At 35.3% G+C, this 21,229-nt stretch overlaps 1 pseudogene; it reads right to left on the reverse strand.

The window, feature by feature from the left end:
* Positions 1–13,787: 13,787 nt before the first annotated feature.
* LOC133819523 (APO protein 2, chloroplastic-like) lies at positions 13,788–18,239 on the reverse strand (annotated as a pseudogene).
* Positions 18,240–21,229: the final 2,990 nt, after the last annotated feature.

Genomic DNA, 21,229 nt, shown 5'->3' on the forward strand with positions numbered 1-21,229 from the left:
TAGGCACTAATGGAAGTGAATATGGTTCAGATGGCACTACTTTTAGCAATTGTCTAAATCCAGTAGATTGCGTATGTGATTGACCTATTTTGATGAGATTGAAGAATTAGAAAACAAAATGAAAATGTCCATATTGTTTCAATGAATAATTTTGAAAAACTAACTAATTTTATATTAATTCCTTACCCCCTACAAGGTCTTGGTATGTTTGTTTCATAGATTAGATCTTCTCGAAAAACATAGGGTCCTATTCATTAAAAAAAATGTTAAGAAAAAACGAATAGAAGGATGGTTGAATTAGACTACTGAGAAAAAATCATTTCAGGAAAACCTGTTGGATAAATACATTTATAGATGAATTTGGCTCTTAATGAATTAGCTTAGTGCCATCAAGATTGGGATAAAGAAATACTTCACGAGACGATCCCTCTTCATTGATGTCAGTATGAGTATGAGAATTTCGTTGTCTCTTTGATACTCTTTGAAGATGACTAACATGTTCAATATTGTTCGTATATTGAACACCAATATTTGAATGTTGAGTAATCAATACTGTCATATGATCATTAACAAATGTGTCCAAATCATCGTTATTTGATGATTCGGTATCATTTATACGAATTGAATTGGTTTTTAATGCTTTCTATTTAGCATATCTGTCTCTTTGTTTTCTACGAATTTCTTCCTTTTTTTCTTCCGAAAAATCTTTATATTAAATTCTTCTTCTAGGTGGTTTACCATTTTCCATTATGTCAATGAATGTAGTATATGTTTCAACTGCAAGATATATTTCTACAGGAAAAAAATAACAAATATATCATATCATAGTATAGATTAAATAATTAAATGATAAAATATCTTTTCTAATATACTAATTAACTAAATTTTCACATTCCAAGCAACTTCCAATTATTTATGTAATAATAAATAATTAAAATTTAAATACTAACCTAGTAGCACTCAAAGTGTTGTAGATGAATAGAGATGAGTGTAATCCTGAAAGTAAAATTATAATAATAAAGTTAAATTTTTAAGAATAATTAGCATTTTTGCCCCCCGAACTATTAGCACTGTCTGATTGTGCCCCCCGAATAATTCGCGATGTTTTAAATTCCCCCCGAACTATTCCCGTTACTGAGTTGTGGGAATTCTGTTACTTTCTGTCCTATGTGGCTAACAGAGAGCAGATTTGGCATTTTTTGGCACTGACATGACAGTGCAACGTATATAATTAAAATTTAAAAAATAATTAATTTAAAAAATTAAAAATCAATTTTACTAAAAAAATGCTATTTATTCATTAAAAATATAATCAACATATCAAAAATTAAAAAAAATTAAAAAACAATCAAAACCTATTTTTTTTATTACTTTCTTCTTCTTCTCTTCACTGCCGATTCTCCCTATGGATGCAAGCCTCTGTCGTTGGTGCCAGGAAGCTCAGGTGACATCTGGGTTGAGAAAGGTGATATGGCTTGTAGTTGGATCCAGGAGCAGATCACGTGGTCGGAGATCCGGATTGCAGCGGGAGAAGATTGGGCCAAAGATGAATCTGTAGCGATTGGTTGAGGGACTCATGACAACCGACAACTATTGGCTGAGGGATTGCGAGAGATGAAGCTTGGGCCGAAGACGAATCTACGGTAACCACTTCGACTACGGAGGCAAGCAATAGCGAGAGGCACGACGAGTTGGGGATGGGCACTGGGGTGATAGATCTGTTCATTATTTAACCCATCTTTGAAATCTTGATATGTTTGAGAATCATTTTTAAACTGTTGTTCAAATCTGGTTTGCAGATGCATTTTCTTTGATATAAATCCATCACCAAATCCAAGTTGGTTTGTTGTTTTTGATTAAGATCTGAATATTGATTGGGGATCAGTTGTTGATGGCTGTAAAACTGAGGCAAGAGGCTTGAATTCAGTTGTATTTTAGTGTGAAATTTGTTTCCATAAATTGTAAAGTGGTTGCCCTCTCTTTCTTTATGAACATATCTGATGAGCAAAAACTTTATATTCAATATGAGATTATTTTTTCTTTGTATGTCTTTGTATAATTTTTTTATAGGTGAGATGTAATTTTTGAATGAAAAATTTGGGTTTGTATAATTTTGGAAGAGACCTGGTTTGAATTTCTTCCTGTCTAATGATATACATATAAATATATATAAATTTGTGCTTTGGATTCATAATCAAATAAGAAATCCGAGTTTGGGTTAAAGAAGATAACAGTAAACACATTAAATAATTTAGTTATTTATATTTTATTTTGGGGGAAATATCGAAGGTGAGTAGGATGAATAAGAAAATTGATTTTCAATTAATTATTTAATTTAAATTAATTTTTTTAGTAAAATTGATTTTTAATTTTTTAAATTTTAATTATACACCTGGCACTGTCATGTCAGTGCCAAAAAATGCCAAATCTGCTCTCTGTTAGCCACATATGACAGAATGTAACAGAAGTCCCACAACTCAATAACGAGAACAGTTCGGGGGGAATTTAAAACATCGGGAATTATTCAGGGGGCACAATCAGACAATGCTAATAGTTCGGGGGCAAAAATGCTATTTATTCAATTTTTAATGTAATTATTTTTTTTATATAAAAATATGTTAATCCACCAAACTATGTAATATATATATATATGGAAATTAATAACAATAATATTTATATATTTATTAAGAAATACAATTTATATATTATGAATATTATTATTAATATATATCCAATTTGTTATCCAAAATAACTTAATTATTAATATTATATGATAATAATAATATCTTCTAATTTTTTTCCACTTAGGTTATTTAATTTTAACCAATTTAAATATATATAAATAAAAAATTTGTTTATCTGTTCTACAAATTTTGGGTATAAATTTTTAATTATTAATATTTTGTAGTATAAATTTTGGGTAAATTCTAAGATCACATTAATATTAAACTCAAAACCCAAAACCTTACTATTATTATAAACATTTAAACACTATTATCATTAATAAAATTCTACGTTACTTATTAAAAATAAAATTACAATGCTTATATGTCATATATGTTTTTAAATATACTAATTAACTAAAATATGACATATATACTAAATCAACTTATTTGCACATTGATTTTGTATTTAAATAATTAAATGATAAAATATATTTTCAAATATACTAATTAACTAAATTTTCATATTCGAAACAACTTCAAATTATTTATGTAATAATAAATAATTAATATTTTACTACTAACCTAGTAGTGCTCAAAGTGTTGAAGGTGAATAAATATGAGTGTAATCCTCAAAGTAAAGTTATAATAATAATAATAAAGTTAAATTTTTAATGTAGTTATATTTTTTTATATAAGAATATATTAATCCACCAAACTATGTTATATATATATATGGAAATTAATAACAATAATATTTATATTTTTATTAATATATATCCAATTTGTTATCCAAAATAACCTAATTATTAATAATATATGATGATAATAATATCTTCCAATTTTTGTCTACCTAGCTTATTTAATTTAAATATATATAAATAAAAATTTTGTTTACCTAAGTTTTAAATTTTGGGTATAAATTTTTAGTTATTAATCTTTTGTAGTATAAATTTTGGGTAGATTTTAAAAAAATTATACATTATTGGGTCAAACTCAAACTAACTAACTGAAGCCCAATTGTCATGCCCCGAACATTCCGATGTGGTTTAGTAGCAGTTTAGTAGGCCGGGAGGGCCATGACTGTTTTCTTATGCCATTAAATGAATATATGCATGTTTATGTGGATTATATTATAATATGATGTTATATGCATGCATGTGGATCCACATTTGAAATATTATGATGTTTTGATAATTTGGCCCATTGAGGGTAAATTTGTGTATTTGGGTGCATGATGTGAATTGTGAATGAGATTCAATTATTATGGAGACATATTCGAGCTATTCGGCATGAGACGGTCCTATTTAGTGGATTATCAGTTTTGTCATAACGGGGTCAATTATCGGGTAGTAAGAATGTTTATTTGATGATAAATTGGGAGTTATTGAGATCATGGTGAAATTCTGGAAGTTTTGACTATAATGTCCCTGGGGGTGTTTTTGGGACCCCAAGCACTAGGTTTTATTTGAGGTTACTTAAGCTTGAAGTAGCTTGTCAGATAGAATGTACATTAGAAAACCTCTAGTTCTCCCTTTCGTCAGTTCTTTTTACCGTTTGAGCCTTTTCGAAGAAATCTCGAGTTCTAGGAGTCGGAATCAAGCGAGGGTCGAGTCATAGTGATCCTAGGAAAGATTAGAAGCTTCTTGACCGAAGGATTTGACGAGAAACAACCCAATCTAAGGTAATCTAAGTTTTAAGTTTTTCAAGTTTCTAAGCTATGAATTAGATTTTGTAAATCGTTGAGTTTTTGGCTCGATTGAGCCTTGGGTTTTGATGGTTTTGGAGCATTGGGAAGCTTAGGAACTTTGATTTGATGATTGGGGAATGTTTAGGTATGATTTTGGAGGCTTTGGGAAGTTGAAAACGTGTTTGGGAATGGCCCAGGGTTAGGGACCGCGGCCCTGTTCTTGGAGAGCCGCGACCCTTGCTTGAAGAAGCATGTGGGGCTCTTTGTGCCTGCTGGGCATCGCGACCCTTGATGAAGGGCGCCGCAGCCCTTGCTTCAGGAAGTTCTGGGGGCGACGGCCCAAGGTGCTAGGGCCGCAACCCTTGCCCAGTTTTCACCCTGTTTGCATGTTTTGACCCCGGGAACATGGTTTTAGGCCTCGGGATCACTCCTACTACCCGAATTAGTGGGGATTGATGTCTCGAAGGCTAGATATTGGTTTGGGAACCTTTGATTATCATTTTATTGATTGTATCCTATAATGTGTTATGATTAGGTAACCGCTAAAGGACTAAAAGCTAAACCGTTCTCAAGGGTCGTTCTTTTATTCATTCTAGCTCGAATCAGAGGTAAGAAAACTGCACCCCATATGTGACATGCTTGGTTGTTCTTGAGGCATGTTGATTATGTAAATGTGGACATGAGTTGATTATTGAATGCTTAACAAATCTTGTTCACTTGTGCATGGTATTGACTCATTAGTCAGATTTGGCAAAGGTGTCAGTATCAACTGTGAAGCTGTGACTCATTAGTCAGGTTCGGCAGTGGTACTAGGCACTGGTCACATAGTACTGACTCATTAGTTAGGACGGCTTTAGCGTGTCCAACGCAAGCTAATAAAGATTTGATCTAATCGATATCTGCATTGGATGACTCAAAGAGCATTAATGTCGGACCAACCTCAAGTTCGATGAACAATATAAGCGCTTATCTAGTTTAGAGGCTAGTTACTTAGAGCCAAAGCCAGAAAGGCTGAGGTGACCTACATGTCACATGGCTAGGAGGGTATGGGACCTCAGAGATAGACTTATTAATCATCTGACCGAGATGGACTTATTAGTCATCTGACCAGGATAGACTTATCAGTCATCTGACTGAGATAGACTTATTAGTCATCTAATCAAGATATACTTATTAGTCATGTGACTGAGATAGACTTATTAGTCATCTAATCGAGATAGACTTATTAGTCATCTGACCAAGATGGACTTATCAGTCATCTGGCCGGGATAGACTTATCAGTCATCTGACCGAGATGGACTTATCAGTCATCTATTTAGAGAGTGGCGTATTAGTCAACTGATCAAAGAATGACTTATTAGTCATCTACCTTAGAGAGACTTTTTAGTCATCTACCTCAGAGCGAGAGACTTATTAGTCATCTACTCAGAGCGCAAGACTTCACAAACATGTATTTGTACATGCTTGCATGCATGAGTAGGGTTATTACTGCTAGGCATGCCTGTTATGACTTAGCAACATGTTATTACTTGTTCATGAGCATATCAAGTTTTATTGCTGGGCTTCAGCTCATGGGTGCTATGTGATGCAGGTAAAGGAAAAAGAAAGCTGGACCATCCTTGAGTTGGAGAGCTTAGGTGACGATGTGTACATATGTGGCTGCTCGACTGCCACGGCCGAGGGTTGAAAGAGGAACTAGGGCCATACCCTGTTTTGCAGCTTAGATCGGCTGATTGTAAATATTTTCTTGTAATTAAACTTTAAATTATATTTTTGGGATCCCAATGTATATAGTAAATGTTTTATCTTAACAAAAAAATTTAACCCTAAACCGCTAATCATACTTAGTTACACGATTAAGGCCAAATGACTCGATTAGAGAGTTTAGCACTGTTTAAAATGCACACCATAACGATCCCTGGAGTTTAGGGTGTTACAACTTGGTACCAAAGCGAGCCAAGGTTAAGGGTTCCTGAAGACAAGCTGGGCATGTACAGTTGTTACTGAAGATAGCTTCACTAAGGGAATGGTAACTATTTTTGTAGTTATGTGCTTAACTGCTTAAATAGAATGTAAATGCTTTACCTGCACATTGTATTAGGAAGCATGAGGTTTTGATAGAGCCTGGCTCTTGACTATATGATTACATGCTTCGTGAACATATATATGAATTTCATTACATGATTACTTACTCAGTGATTATATAAATGTGATATTTTCATGCAGGAGTTGGAAGCATAGGGTGAATGTTGGAAAAGCAGGGATTATGATTGATGTATGAATGCTATGGGCAAGTTTTTTTTTAGCACTGCAGTGGTTTGTGATTGTTGTATGGTAAGATTTTTCCCATGGGGGAAAGCCCTTGATATGCTTATCATATTTAATGGGTCAAGTTATTGACTGCAGATTCAATCAACAGGTATGTATCCAAGGTAGATTATGAGACCTGGTGGTGGTTATACAGAGGCTGGGAGTTTCAGCCAGGGGTTGAGTTCTTCATCTGCCCCTCAGAATTTCCAGCAAATGTTTACATATGTGCAATTAAGATTGCAAAGGGAGGAGGAAGAGATCAGGTGTTTAAAGCAACAATAGAATCTGTTGGGGAACATCTCTTCCTTTGTTATGCCAGGAGTGGCACCAGTTCTGGCTCAGCCTAGGGTTGAGAGCAGATGGGAATATCTTTGTGGAAGATTCCGGGAATTTTACCCTCCAGTCTTCGAGGGAGGCCTAGATCCATTTTGAGCGAAGCAATGGATGGGCATGATCAGTTCCATTCTTGTCAGTATGGGGCTGGTGGGTCACGATAGGGTGGTCTGTGCTACATATGTATTGCAGGATGATGTCCGGACGTGGTGGGAAGTAGTATCCCAGACACGAGATACAACTGTGATGGATTGGAAAGACTTTAGGCAGATGTTCAATGAAAGGTATTACTGTGATGTGGCCCAGACTGCTAAAATGAATGAGTTTATGAACCTAGTTCAGGGCAATGCAACAGTAGCTGAGTATGTTAACAAATTTGATGGGTTGGTCGAGTTTGCTTTTGACATGGTACCCACAGATGTAGCTCGAAAGGAAAAATTTATCCAAGGATTGAATTCCAAGATAGCCCAGGGCATTAGAGTTGCCCTAGTGCATGAAACCTCTACCTACGCTCAGGTGATAGGGAAGGCTCTTGCTATTGAGAGCATAAGAAATGAGAAGAAGAGTGCCAGAGAGCGAGGAGCTCAGGCAATGACACCTCCATTTATTGGAGCGAGCAAGAAAAATAGCTGGATGACTCATCCAAAATGCGCCCAGTGTAAGCGACATCATCTTGGAGAATGCCGAGCAAAGGCATGTTACTTATGTGGAATGGTTGGGCATTTCATGAAGGATTGCCCAAGGCAAGGAGCAGATGAGCAAAATGGGATGGACAGCTCGACTCCAGCTCAAGTGTTCATTCTGAGGCGGTCAGAGTCGGAGACTGAGACTGAGGCTGGTTCCTCAGGGATGGCAGGTCAGCTTTCTAGTCCTGGTTTTGTATTGTGTTGACTAGTTTGGTGCCATGTTGTTCTTTGCTTGTTGCATATATAGAGGCATAGAGATGATATGCAGATTGCATGATTATGTTGTGATGAGTTAGGTTATGGTGGAAATGACTCATCAGTTGTTTTGGTAAAGTTGGTTATGACTGACTTCAGTATGATCCTGGATATGGATTGGTTAATCAAGTGTGGGTCAATGCTAAATTGCAAGGAAAGAATAATAATTATTGAGCTGAGAGTGGGAAGCTCTTGTGGCAGTTGGCACTGTGCATGGATTTTGTATGCTGATGATATCTGTATCTAGAGCTAGAGATCTGTTGCAGGAGGATGCATGGAACTCTTAGCTAGTGTGGTGGATACCACTTAAGTTGTGCCAGTGGAATTAGGACGGACTGGATTAGTCTGTGAGTTTCTGGATGGATTTCCAGAGGATTTGTCAGGATTACGTTTACACAAAAAGGATAGAATGGTGGTTGGATTTGTGCCAATGATGGAATCAGGCCTAGGGCACTATTTTGAACGACTTCAGCAAAGTGGTAAGACCTAAAAGACTCAGTTATTGAGTAAGATGGAATTATCAAAAGGGATCTTTGATCGGGTTATTACCAGCTAGAGATCAGGGAGAATGATATGCAGAGGATTGTTTTTATATTAGATAAGGGCACTGGGAGTGCTGAGTTGTCTTGATAAAATAGATGAATGGAGTATTCAAGATTATTTGAATTGGATTTATGATCGTCGTGGACGATGTTATTATGGTATACTTTCAATTGGAGATTTGCCAAGGTCAAGGAACGCCTTGGGGGCAGGAGTTTCCTTGGACGGGCAAGATATTATATGTGCTTTGGGATGAGTTCTGAGTCTTCTTACATATCATAATCAGTTTGTAGGTTGTTATGACACCTCAGTGACAGGGAAAAGTGATTGCCTATGCATCATGTTGGTTAAAGGATCTGACCAGAACTAGAGTAGAGTTTCTGGTGGGCCAGGTGGCTAGTTTTATGCTTGAGATTATTATCTCAGAGAAGATCAAAAGGAAAGACATTTAAGTGAACCTCATATGGCAGAATTGAGGGCAGTGTCTTAGCTGGATTAGCTTAGGGTTGTGCAGTGTCAGGTATGAGCTTATTGTGGTATACGGATCGGATTTGGAATCCGATGGACACTGGAATTAAATGGGAGATTCTGGATGAATTTTGTGTTACTTTCTTTTTCTCTTAATCCAGGCGTCGGGGAAAAGGTACCAGAGTTTAAGAGCTTTATAGTGATGGCCTAGGATGGAGATGAACATAATGGAATACGTGACAAAGTTCCTAACCTGATAAGCAGGTCAAGACAAGGTATCAGAAACCAGTAAGGCTATGGTAACCTTTGAGTATTCCACAATGGAAATAAGAAAGCATCGTGATGGGTTTCGCGGTGGGGATGCCCAGGAGAGTGGGTCAGCGTGATTTGGATTGAGCCATTATGGAGCAATATTTAAAGTGAGCCACTTCTATTAGTAAGGACAAGTACACAGCTGATCGGTATTCAGATCTTTGTGTGAGAAAGGTAGTACGCCTTCATAGAATTCAAGGTCCATCTTATCAGATGAAGACTCTATTATTACTTCCAAGTTTTGGAAGGGTTGCAGAAGGTGATGAATATATATTTTATTACTCTCAAACTGATGGTAAATCAGAGAGAGAGAGAGTTATCCAATTATTATTGGAAGAACATCTTATAAGATGAATGAGATATTATATCTGGATCCTGAGGTAGTTCAGGGGATCATTGAGGTTTTTAAAAAGGTTGAAGATTGAATGCTTACTTCTCAGAATAAGCAGAAATTTTTTACTGAATTGAAAAGCAGGAACGTGGAGTTCCAAGTAGAAGATTATATCTCCTCTAAAGTATCACCATGGAAAGGGGTGAAGAGGTAAGAGCAAGTTGAGCCCTAGATTAGTATGACAGTTTGAGTCCTAGATAGGACTGGTCAGGTTGACTTTGGATCAGCCTTATCTTTGGCACTGTCAGTTGTATACAGTGTACTTTATATTTCCATGTTGAAGACATGGGTTAGAAGAGACTCATGTGTTGAGTTATGAGAAAATGAGAATTTAGACTAAGTAGCCAGTTCAGTTTTTGACATAGGGAATAAGGTTCTGAGGAACAAAGCTATACCTTGAGTTAAGGTATGATACAGAAGCAGTGAGGTCGAGGGAGCGACCTAGGAAACTGGAATCAGTTGTGCGGAATTTATATTCTGGGCAGTTCAGATAAATTTCGAGGACGAAATTTCTGTAAGGAGGGGATAGTTGTAATGCCCCAAAATCCCTAATAAGATTTAGGACCTTGATTAGGAGGTCGAGAGAGCCATAATTGATTTATTAAGCAATTAAATGATTATATGCATGTGTTAGGTGTATTGAATATGCATGTGAACCCATTTCTGATTAATTGGGTGATTTTCATTTTTTATCCATTTTGGGCATATTTGGCATATGTGTGTGGTGCTTCTTTATTATTGGGTTATACTAGGGTTACTCAGCACGAGACGATCCTAGGAGGTAAGCTAGTGGAAAAGTCACAACGGGATTTATACTTGATTCGGAGTGAGTCAAGGGGTATTTAGCACATTACCGGGTTATTGAGTAATGGGAATAAGTATTTGATGATAAATTGGGAGTTAGTAAGATCAGGGGGAAATTATGGAGGTTTTGACTATTTTGCCCCCAGGGACGTTTTTGGGCCCCCGAGCATTAGGATATTTTTGAGGCTACTTAAGCTTGAAGTCACCTGTTAAGAAATAAAAAGAACGTTCTTTCTCCCTCAAAGTTCCATTTTCGTCTCCCAATCGCATTTTCGAAGGAAACTTGAGTTCAGGACTCGGATTCAAGCGAGGATCGAGACATAGAGATTCTAGGGAAGATTAGAAGCTTATTAGCCAGAGGATTTAGCTGGGAAACAACTCAATCAGAGGTAACTCAAGTTTTAAGTTCTAAGTTTTTAAGCTTGAATTGGACTTTGTGTTTTGATGAGTTTTTGAATGAATTGAAGCTTGGGTTTTATTGGTTTTGGATCATGGGGATGTTTGGGAACTTTGATTTTTGGATTTGAAGATGTTTGGATAAGTTTTTGGAAGGTTTTAAAATGGTAGAATCGAGGAAAAATGGTTGGTTCGTGGTTGGGCCGCGACCCTGTTCTTGGGCGCTGCGGCCCAGGCTCGATGAAGAAGGTGGAGGTTGCTGAAAGACCTGAGGGCCGCAGCGCTTGGATAGTGGGGTCGCGGTGCTTGAGGCCATTTGTGGCCAAAATGATGTTTTGATCATGGGAACTCAAACCTTAGGCCTCGGGATCGTTTCTACTATCCGGTTTAGTAGGATTCGATGTCCCAGAGGCTAGGTCTTGGTCCGGGAACCTTTTATTACTCATTTTGATGAGTTTTTATAGTATGGTTGTGACTAGGTTATCGCTAGGAGATTGGAATCAGGATCGTGCTTGTGGCTCGTTTATTGGTAACCTGTGCTTGGACCAAATGTAAGAAAACTACACCCAGTATGTGATGCATGTGATGCATAAGATACATGAGATTAGGGCATGGCATGGATGTTGAAATTGAGATTGATTAGAGCTTGAGTCTCTGCATTTTGTGCATGATTATAATTATGCTTCTGATTATTGATTAAGCATGCTAAATGCCTTATATATGAATATTTGACATATGATATATGTCTGTTTGCATTACCTCATTGAGGAAGCACTGACTTATTAGTCAGGGATCGGCATTGGTGTCAGTATTGACTGTGAAGTTGTGACTTACTAGTCAAGTTCAGCTGTAGTACCGAGCACTGGTTGTATGGCATTGACTTATGAGTCAAGGACGGTTGTAGCGTGTTCAACACAAGTCGATAAAGATTGGATCTAATCGACATCTGCATTGAATGACTCATCATGAGCATTAATGCCAGACCGACCTCAAGTTCGATGAAAACTAAAAGTGATTGTCTAGTCTAGAGGGTAGTTACTTAGAGCCAAAGCCGGAAAGGCTGAGTTGACCTATATGTCACATGGCTAGGAGGGTATGGGACCTCCGAGATAGACTTATTAGTCATCTGACTGAGATGGACTTATTAGTCATCTGACCGGGATAGACTTATCAGTCATCTGACCGAGATAAACTTATTAGTCATCTAATCAAGATAGACTTATAAGTCATCTGACCGAGATAGACTTATTAGTCATCTAATCAAGATATACTTATTAGTCATCTAATCGAGAAAGACTTATTAGTCATCTGACCGAGATGGACTTATCAGTCATCTGACCGGGATGGACTTATCAGTCATCTGACCACGACTCTTTAAAATTTAAATTACGACTCTTTAAAATTTAAACCACAATGCTTAAAATTTAAACAAAAACTCTTTAAAATTTAAACCACAAGGCTTAAAAGTTAAATCACGCGATTAAAATCTAAACTGCGACCATATAAAATATAAACCACGATCCTTTAAAATCTAAACCACAGATCTTTAAAATTTAAATCCCTAGTATTTAAAATTTAAACTACAAGGCTTAAAATTTAAACCACAAGACTTAAAATTTAAATCACGTTAAACCACAAGGCTTAAAATTTAAACTACAAGGTTTAAAAGTTAAACCACGCAATTAAAATCTAAACCGCAACCATATAAAATATAAACCATAATCTTTTAAAATATAAATTATGACTCCTTAAAATTTAAATCACTAGTCTTTAAAATTTAAACTACAAGACTTAAAATTTAAACCACAACTTTTTAAAATTTAAACCACAAGACTTAAAAATTTAAATCATGACTCTTTAAAATTTAAACCACAAGGCTTAAAAGTTATACTACTAGGCTTAACAAAATAAAATGTATAGATTTTTAGCTATTAATTTAACTATGCATTTGTTGTGTTTATTTGTTATTAAATATTATTCAAATCTATTAACTAACAGTATAAAGAGTTGGATATGATGTTTATGTGGCTTCTTATGCTATCCTAAGAAGCATGTGTTTGACTCTTGGCAACTACAATTAATGCAATTTTTTTTATAGCATGCCTGGACACTTGTGTAGAGAAAGGGTATAATGAGACATTCATTATAAATCTCGGTATAAAAGTAAGAGGATTAATAAATTGGTAAAAATTTAAATGGTTACCTAAAAGTGGGCACTTAATATAATTTCTTCTAAAAACTTTAGCTTCATTATAATTCACATACAAATGAATCTATTGAACATGAAAACCAAAAAAAAAAATCCTCTAAATTATTAAAAAATACACAATTTTTCCAAAAGAGTTAACTCCATCAAAACATTAATATTTTGAACATGAAAAATTCACTAAAACAACCAACTCTTGAAACGAGTTTTATATCATTTTGTTTTGTTGATTTATGATAAATTTATTCCAAAATTAACAAAAATTTACATGACTAATTTTAAGGTGTTAAATCATGTAAATTGAAAATTCAAAGAGACTAATAGTGTGATTGGTATACAATTTGGATACAATTTTATGATTTTAGATTTTTAAAATCTATGGGACCCGTCAAAATACATGATTGGTAAACTATATTTAAAAATTAAATCCTAATCAGAATTCACATTTTATGAAGGAAAGTAGAAAACAATAAAACCATGTTTTCTCCATTTTCATAGATTCAATTTTTTAAAACTCAAAAACAGTTTACAGACATTGAACCAATCACATTTTCAGAAACATTTTTTTAGTCACTAAATTTAAATTTTCATTTCAGATTCTCACTTTTCAAAAATATCATTTTCTAACCGCGAACCAATCAAACCTTAAGAATACGGTAAGTTATCTTTGAAAGCCACATTAATATCAAATAATGAAGTGTTCGGTTCTTGGGAAAGTTTTAATCACCAAAACTTCAATAATGCTTAACAAAACTTACAAACTCTTATTTCTTATCAATTGTTAAATGTGTTGCAATGAAACCCATAACAAGAAAAGAAAAAATAAATAAAAATAAACAAAACCCTCGTGAAATAACAATACAACCCTTCAACTTAAACCAAAGAAACTAAAAGAAAAGAACCAAGATGATTATATATGTTAATAACATACAAATAGTATATGAATAAACTGGTTTACGTAAAAAACAATGATCTAGTTGCGAGGAGGGCGGGTGTTCTCCGAACTAGAGGTCCCTGTGGCGACTTTGGCAACGTCAAAGGCAGAGGCCTCAGGCTTTTTCTTGGAATACAAGGTAAAATAACTTAGAGTCATGGCTATGGCAAACCCACCAAGGGCCATTCTCATGGGACAGTATGGCAACTTACTACGTTGGTGTAGTACCTCGGTCGAGTTTTGCCCGGCGGTGGCAACTTTTTGGTTAGTTGTCTTCATTCCTTCTGCTCCTGCCATTGTCTACTTTGGTTGTGAAATTTCGATTGTAGTTTGATTAGGGAAAAAAGAAAAGAAAAGGAAAGAGTTATGTGGGGTAGATGGTAGAGGAATTTCAACAAACACTTGGTGATCATTAAGTAAAGAGCATTTTAATTGTGCCACATGAGGTTTTGTTGGTTAATGGTTGATCTGGGTATTGTTAGTTATTATTGGTTAAGATGTTTTAGTGCAGACTTTTTCAATGTCTCATGTGGGCATGAATGTTCTAGAGTTAATAGTTGTGGCTTCCGTGTCTTTGTTGACTTTGTCTATGCAGATTTTGGTGTGTGGTCACTCTTTTAAATAGGGTCCATCAAGACCAAGTAGATGAAATAATGAATAGCAAAGGTTAAAAGTAACTCTATCTATCTATTGGTATTAGTTTGTATCTCATTTTTCATGAGTAGTTGAATTCAAAATATTGAGAGGATCCCAATCTATTGTCAAACAATGTTTATAAAGTCTCTCATGAATCATAAATGGACAAATCAACACATGAAAGGGGACAATACACGAAATATACAAATCAACAAAGCTATACGTGGCAATAATGTTGGGTTATCTAATATTCAATTGTGATTTTTTTTTTTGTTTCCTACGGTGACTACTAACTCAGCTCTGAAAAGTCTCAAGTCTTTTGTCGAGGTTAATTTAATACTAATATATACGACAACTGTCTCTGAAAATGAAACATTAATAAGAGTTAGTAAGAAGTTTTAAAGCAAAAGCATAAAATTTTGCAACATTTGCTGTTTGAAGGAGGAACAATAACATCAATATGACTTACTATTAAAGTTCCAATTTTGATCACTACATTACATTCACAACAGATAACTGAGAAATATCAACAATAGAAAGATTTATAGAATATATATATATATATTCTTTTTTCATTATGTAAAATAATGTGAATGGTTTTCAAACTACCATTTCAGCTTCTTTAGGATCTGTTGGGATTCCCACATCTAACCTCATGGTTCCTCTGAATTGTTCAGGAACGGCTGCACCAGCCTGCATACACATTTCCACCACAGCAGGGCCTTGACCATAGAAGCTCCTGAGCTCCCTCTGCAATGGTGGATCACTAACATCAGGAACATGCCAGACATACCGTGGCGGTATCAAGTCATCAACGACGGCAGACTGCCAACCATGCTGCCCGTTTCGCTGTTGGTGTTTGTGGGCACCGCAGTTCTGCGCCTTGTGGCCACTGGGGCCAATGTGTAACTCAGGGCAATATCCGCAAACTCTTACTGGATAAAGCTTCATTAGCTTTTGTGCTCCTTTCCTCATCTTTTCCCATACTTGAAGCGTTTCCTCAGCGAGCAATGTTGTTTCTTCTTCGTTGGACGGACCTACTATTTCAAAATCGGGTATTTCAGTTAGTATTGGTGGCTTAGGAGCTTTAGGATCAGGATCTGGCAGTTCACTTTCATCAGCGTCTACAAATTCACTCTTGTTAATTCGAATTATTGGCTTTCTTCTCCTTTTAGTGGGAAAGTCAGGGATGTCAACACCAGCTTGAATGCAAAGCTCAACTAATGCTGGAATCCGCGGAATTGCGAATCTCTGATCATGAGGAATTCGTTTCCCGAGGCGGTCATAGAGGTGGTAAGCTTCAACAGGTAGAAATATGTCTTCCACGGTTGCAGTTGTCCAGTCATGAAGGCCCCTACGAGCACTGGCATTTTGGCCTGTACAAGATCTGAATGGATGTCCAGTTGGCCCCACATGAATTTCATTACAGTACCTGCATAATTGTATTGAGGCAGTCAGAACAGTTCTACGACTTCTGTCACTAAAAGGGTGAAGGGGTTCCTCATTTAAAAGTTTCCAAAAGAATTCAATACACAATATCTACAAAGAAGCTACTAACATAATCATATTAATTTGGATATCTAAAAATAAAATGGCTTTGGTTGATAAGGCTATAAGCACTTTTGAGACTAAAAAAATTTAAAAGTCACTTTTAAAGCTTGGTCGGATTTACTATCCACTTTAGCTTTTGAGTAGAAAAAGCTCATCCCAAAAGCACAAAGAAGAGCTTTTTGAAAAGCCTAAAGCAAAAGGCACAAGTGATGCCAACCAAAGCCAATGTTTTGGCACATATTCAGACTATTATTATCTATTCCAGACAAGAAGCTTCAACAGCTCCACTTCTAAATCAAATGAAGAGATAGCTTGGTTTAACAAACCAATAATAATTAGTTGAGGTAATGAGTGTTAGAGTTATTATTTGAGGGTATTTTAGTCTTTTCTTTTCAACGCTATTTTACTATCTTTTGCCTTTTATAAAGGCTTGGCTAATTAGTTTGTAAACCTACAATATTTTGCTCTCAATTTTGCAATACAAAAACTCTCCTCTTCTCTCTTCATCTCTTTGCTCCCTCACCTTGAGTTTTATATGGATTGATCTTTGAATAAGTTAACAATGAGAACATCAACATAGTATACTAACAATCATAGAAATAACCAATTTATTTTCAGACGAAGTTACTGAAAGCACTTACCATGTGTCTATTATTTTAGGAAAGTGAACAGAATGAACCATGCTGACCAACAAAATATGTTGCATAGCAGTTCAAAGAAAGAAAACTTACTTGCAAGCATGGACAGGTACTGCTCTTAAGAGCTTCTTAAGATTGTTTATCAATGTTATTCTTGCATTATAAACATCATAGGCGATTGGTATGAAACTTTTTACAAGAATCCCATTCTTTGGAGGTGGAACTGGTCTTCTAGGCTGACCTTTCCTTTTCTTAATCCTCTCCCTTGCAGCACGCCTCAATTCTACTATGGGTACTGGAACGGTTTCTTCTCCTTCATGGAATAGTACCGAGGCAAATCAGTATTTTGAGGATGTCCGGCCTTGATAACCGATGCATATGATGGATGCATCTTCTGAGATGACTTTAATTGAACTTTGAGTTTATGGTTAGAGTGCTGCAAGTGGATAAAAACAACATTAATCAAACTATGAGCGATTAACATAGATATTCCTTTAAATTTCTTTTGGATTACTCTCTTAGATTGAGGCATAGAAATTAAAAAAAAATAATTGTCAAGTGCTGCCATTGAAAAGAACATACTTATATACTATGTTGAAAAGCATAAGCTGTTGCAAAAACACAATGCAATGCAAGCAAACTTCAACTAATGATCTTTGCATCATCAAAGAATTAAAAGCGCTGGGCGGATTCGAAATAGTTCAGTTGAAGCAGACACGAAGTTATTGAATGTAAGGATCCAAATTGCAAGCTAACCTATTTTCAACATTGATACTAAAATTTATCAAGCAACTCATTAATGAAACACCAACAATGACAACAGTGAAGTACAAACAATATTCAAAGCTATATTAAAATTTTCTTGATATATCTTTGATTTTCCCATTGGGCCAAGTACTAGTTTCCTCTCTCTCTCTCTCACACACACAAATAAAGAACACAGTCACCTCCTCTGTGTATATAATCAAAAACTTTCCCAATTCGAATATAGCTGCACCTTAGTTCACTTAATCAACTTAACTAAATTCAAAATTCAGTGGTTAGTAACACTTGATAATAATTAATACCCACAACCAGTTATATCTTTTAAAACAATAAAAAAGCCTCAAAAAAGACATACCTACCTGCATAGAATAAAGAAAACCAAGACCAGAACATGGGTTAAACTTCAGAAATTCTGATTTGACACTGAGAGAAACCCTGAAAGGCACCATTTTGTGAGTTGAAACCAATCCTTTACCACACCACAAAGCCATAGCACCGCCACCAACTGAGTAACTACAGGAGCCACATCTCAAAACCCAAAATCAATACATGCTCAGAAGCTGTTACAGAAAGAGAAAGTAAGAATTAAAGAGCTAAACTTCATCCCAAAAAAAAAAAGAAAAAAGAACAATGTCAGAGTTGATTACTAATTACTTTTACATGGAGCTCAATATAACTTGGAAAAGCATAAAAGAATGAGAAAAAAATTATACTTCAATGGAAAAATGGGAGATAAATAGCTTAGGGCCTAATTGGTTCGTGATTTAAAAACTGTGATTCTGAAATGAAAATTTGAATTTAGTGAATGAAAATATGTTTCTGAAAATATGATTGGTTCATTATCTTTAAATTGTTTTTGAATTTTAAAAAACTGAATTAGTAATTAGTAGAAAATCTGAAAATATAACAATATGAGAATATGTGATTGTTTCAGTTGAAAACTATTTTAATATAATAATTCTTAAATGTATAATAATAGTACATTACAATGAGTTTTTCGTTATTTTAATTAATATTACAATTTATAAAATTAACTAAAGTAATAACACTTTAAAAAATTATAGAATAATTATATCAAATACTTTTTTAAAGTGCAAGAGATTAAGTTAAAAAAAAATATACACATCACAAGTGTATACACTTTATAAGTAGACATTGTTACAACAGAAGAACCACAAACATAAAGGTAATCCTTGCAGCTCTGCACTACAACTGCTAATGCATAATATCTGCCTTGGTGGTTACAACAGGAAATGGTAGTTCAATTCTTCCACCATCATCAAGAATAGCATTGACATCTATGAATAAAACAATATACGAATAACATCATCTTTGACAAGTGAAATAGTAGTGAGGTTGCTTTAACAAATTTTGGTTTTGAGTTTTTTCAATATCTTCTAGTGCAAATCTAAATTTAAATATGTAAACATGATTCACTGAGGTTGCTTTACTGCCAAAATCTCTACTAGATTATTTTAACAAAATGAAAAGCACAAAAAAAAGCATAGAATCCCAAAATTTACACAACACATACAAATATGGAGATTTCTAATAGGTGATCATCCTATTACACCTAATAAGAATATATAGAAACCATTTTCACAATATGATATTAGTTTCACAAATTTGTAGTGATGAAGTAATGGTCACACAACTCAAAATAGTGAAATACAAAATTAATATAATACATATGAGACAAAAGGTTAAAAACCTATGATCATCAACATGTATGAATTAACAAGGGCAAACAATGTGACAGTGCACTCTTGTTCCATGATCAAACTCTCCTTGAATATAAATTCATGCAATCAACCATAATATTTTTATAAAAAAAGAACCTTCAAATTCGAAAGATAGCATCAATAAATAAAACTATACATACAAAACACTTTAAAGTGGTCTCGATCAAATAACAACCCACCATATAATCTTTTGATTCACCTAACATTAATCCTAGTTTGAGCAGAACAATCATGTGCTTAGAAACAAACTACAAGGTCACACTTACACTGTCATTAAAACATTATTACAAACAGATGTTCAGAGATTGTTTGATTAGGGACATGGTGGTTTTAGGAGGGGATTCGGGCCTCCAAACTCAGGGTTGGGATTTGCAGTTTAGAAGGAATCTTTTCGATAGGGAGGTCACCAGTCTCTCTCAGTTATTACTTTTGTTGGAAGGCGTGGTTTTACCGGGAGTTTTAGAAGATCGGAGGGCCTGGATACCTGACGGTAATGAAGTATTCTCTTGCAAATCGGCCTTTTGGAGGTTATGTTATGCTCAGTTGGGTTCTGTTCGGGAGTGAGGAGAGTCTTTGTGGAAAAGTGTCTCTCCCTCGAGAGTTAAAGTGTTTGGTTGGCTGGTTTTCAACGATAAACTAAACGTTCATGTCAACTTGCAACGAAGAAGACCTTACCATTGTTTGTCCCCTGGTTGGTGCGTTTGTTGTAAGCAGGCAGGGGAATCAACTAGTCATTTATTTTTTGAGTGTCATTTTTCAAGAGAAGTGTGGGGAAAAGTCTTGGCTGAGTTTGGTATTTCTTGGTGTATGCCCTCTAATTGCTCTCATTTGTTTCTAACTAAGTTAGGAGCTGGCAAGCGAGTTTCACTTCTCTGGCAAACTACTGTTTTGGCAACTTTCTGGGCCTTATGGCTTGAGAGAAATAACAGACTATTCGAAGATATTTCAAATTCCGTAGAGATTATTTGGGATAAGATTAAATTTTGGGTGGCTACTTGGGTGTATCGAAACAAATGTTTTCAGGGGGTTATTTTCTCTGACCTTATTAGAGATTGGGGCAACTTCTGGAGTTAATTTTTGGGAGTGGGGTAGTTGTGGTTTCTTCGCTGTTTGCTTTTTTTCTTTGTAACCACGGTATTCCTCCGCCATAGGTGAGGGTTTTCAACTATTTGAGTAAGGTCAGTCTTTTGACCTTTCTATCTTTTTCAAAAAAAAAAAAAAAAATAGTGAAATACAAAATTAATATAATACATATGAGACAAAAGGTATCAACATGTATGAATTAACAAGGGCAAACAATGTGACAGTGCACTCTTGTTCCATGATCAAACTCTCCTTGAATATAAATTCATGCAATCAACCATAATATTTTTATAAAAAAAGAACCTTCAAATTCGAAAGATAGCATCAATAAATAAAACTATACATGCAAAACACTTTAAAGTGGTCTCGATCAAATAACAACCCACCATATAATCTTTTGATTCACCTAACATTAATCCTAGTTTGAGCAGAACAATTCTATTGCATATTGGAGGGTAGAGAATCTGAGGCTGAGTAGAGGAGAATCACTAAAGCTTAGAGGAGAAGGAGATCGAGCTTCATTGTTATAGGCATAGGAGAAGTAGATCTAGAGCATGCAGCCAAGAGGAGAGACGAGTGGGGGGAGTCCACCGTTGATGGAAAAATGGTCTGCTACTGCTGACAGTGGAAAGGTGGAGAGGAGGAGCGCATAGAGAAAGAGAAAAAAAAAAGAGAGAATTTAGTTAGAGGATTTTGAAAAAGAATTTCACAAAATGAGAAAACGAGCTTTTCTTGGATACCATTCAGGCCCTCATATATTCTGTGGTGATAGTAATAATTAGAACACATTTTCCACTGTAAATATCTAAAGGACCAAAAGGAGTGT

The sequence above is a fragment of the Humulus lupulus genome, chromosome 2, assembly GCF_963169125.1.
Source record: "Humulus lupulus chromosome 2, drHumLupu1.1, whole genome shotgun sequence".
Taxonomy (NCBI): Eukaryota; Viridiplantae; Streptophyta; class Magnoliopsida; order Rosales; family Cannabaceae; genus Humulus; species Humulus lupulus.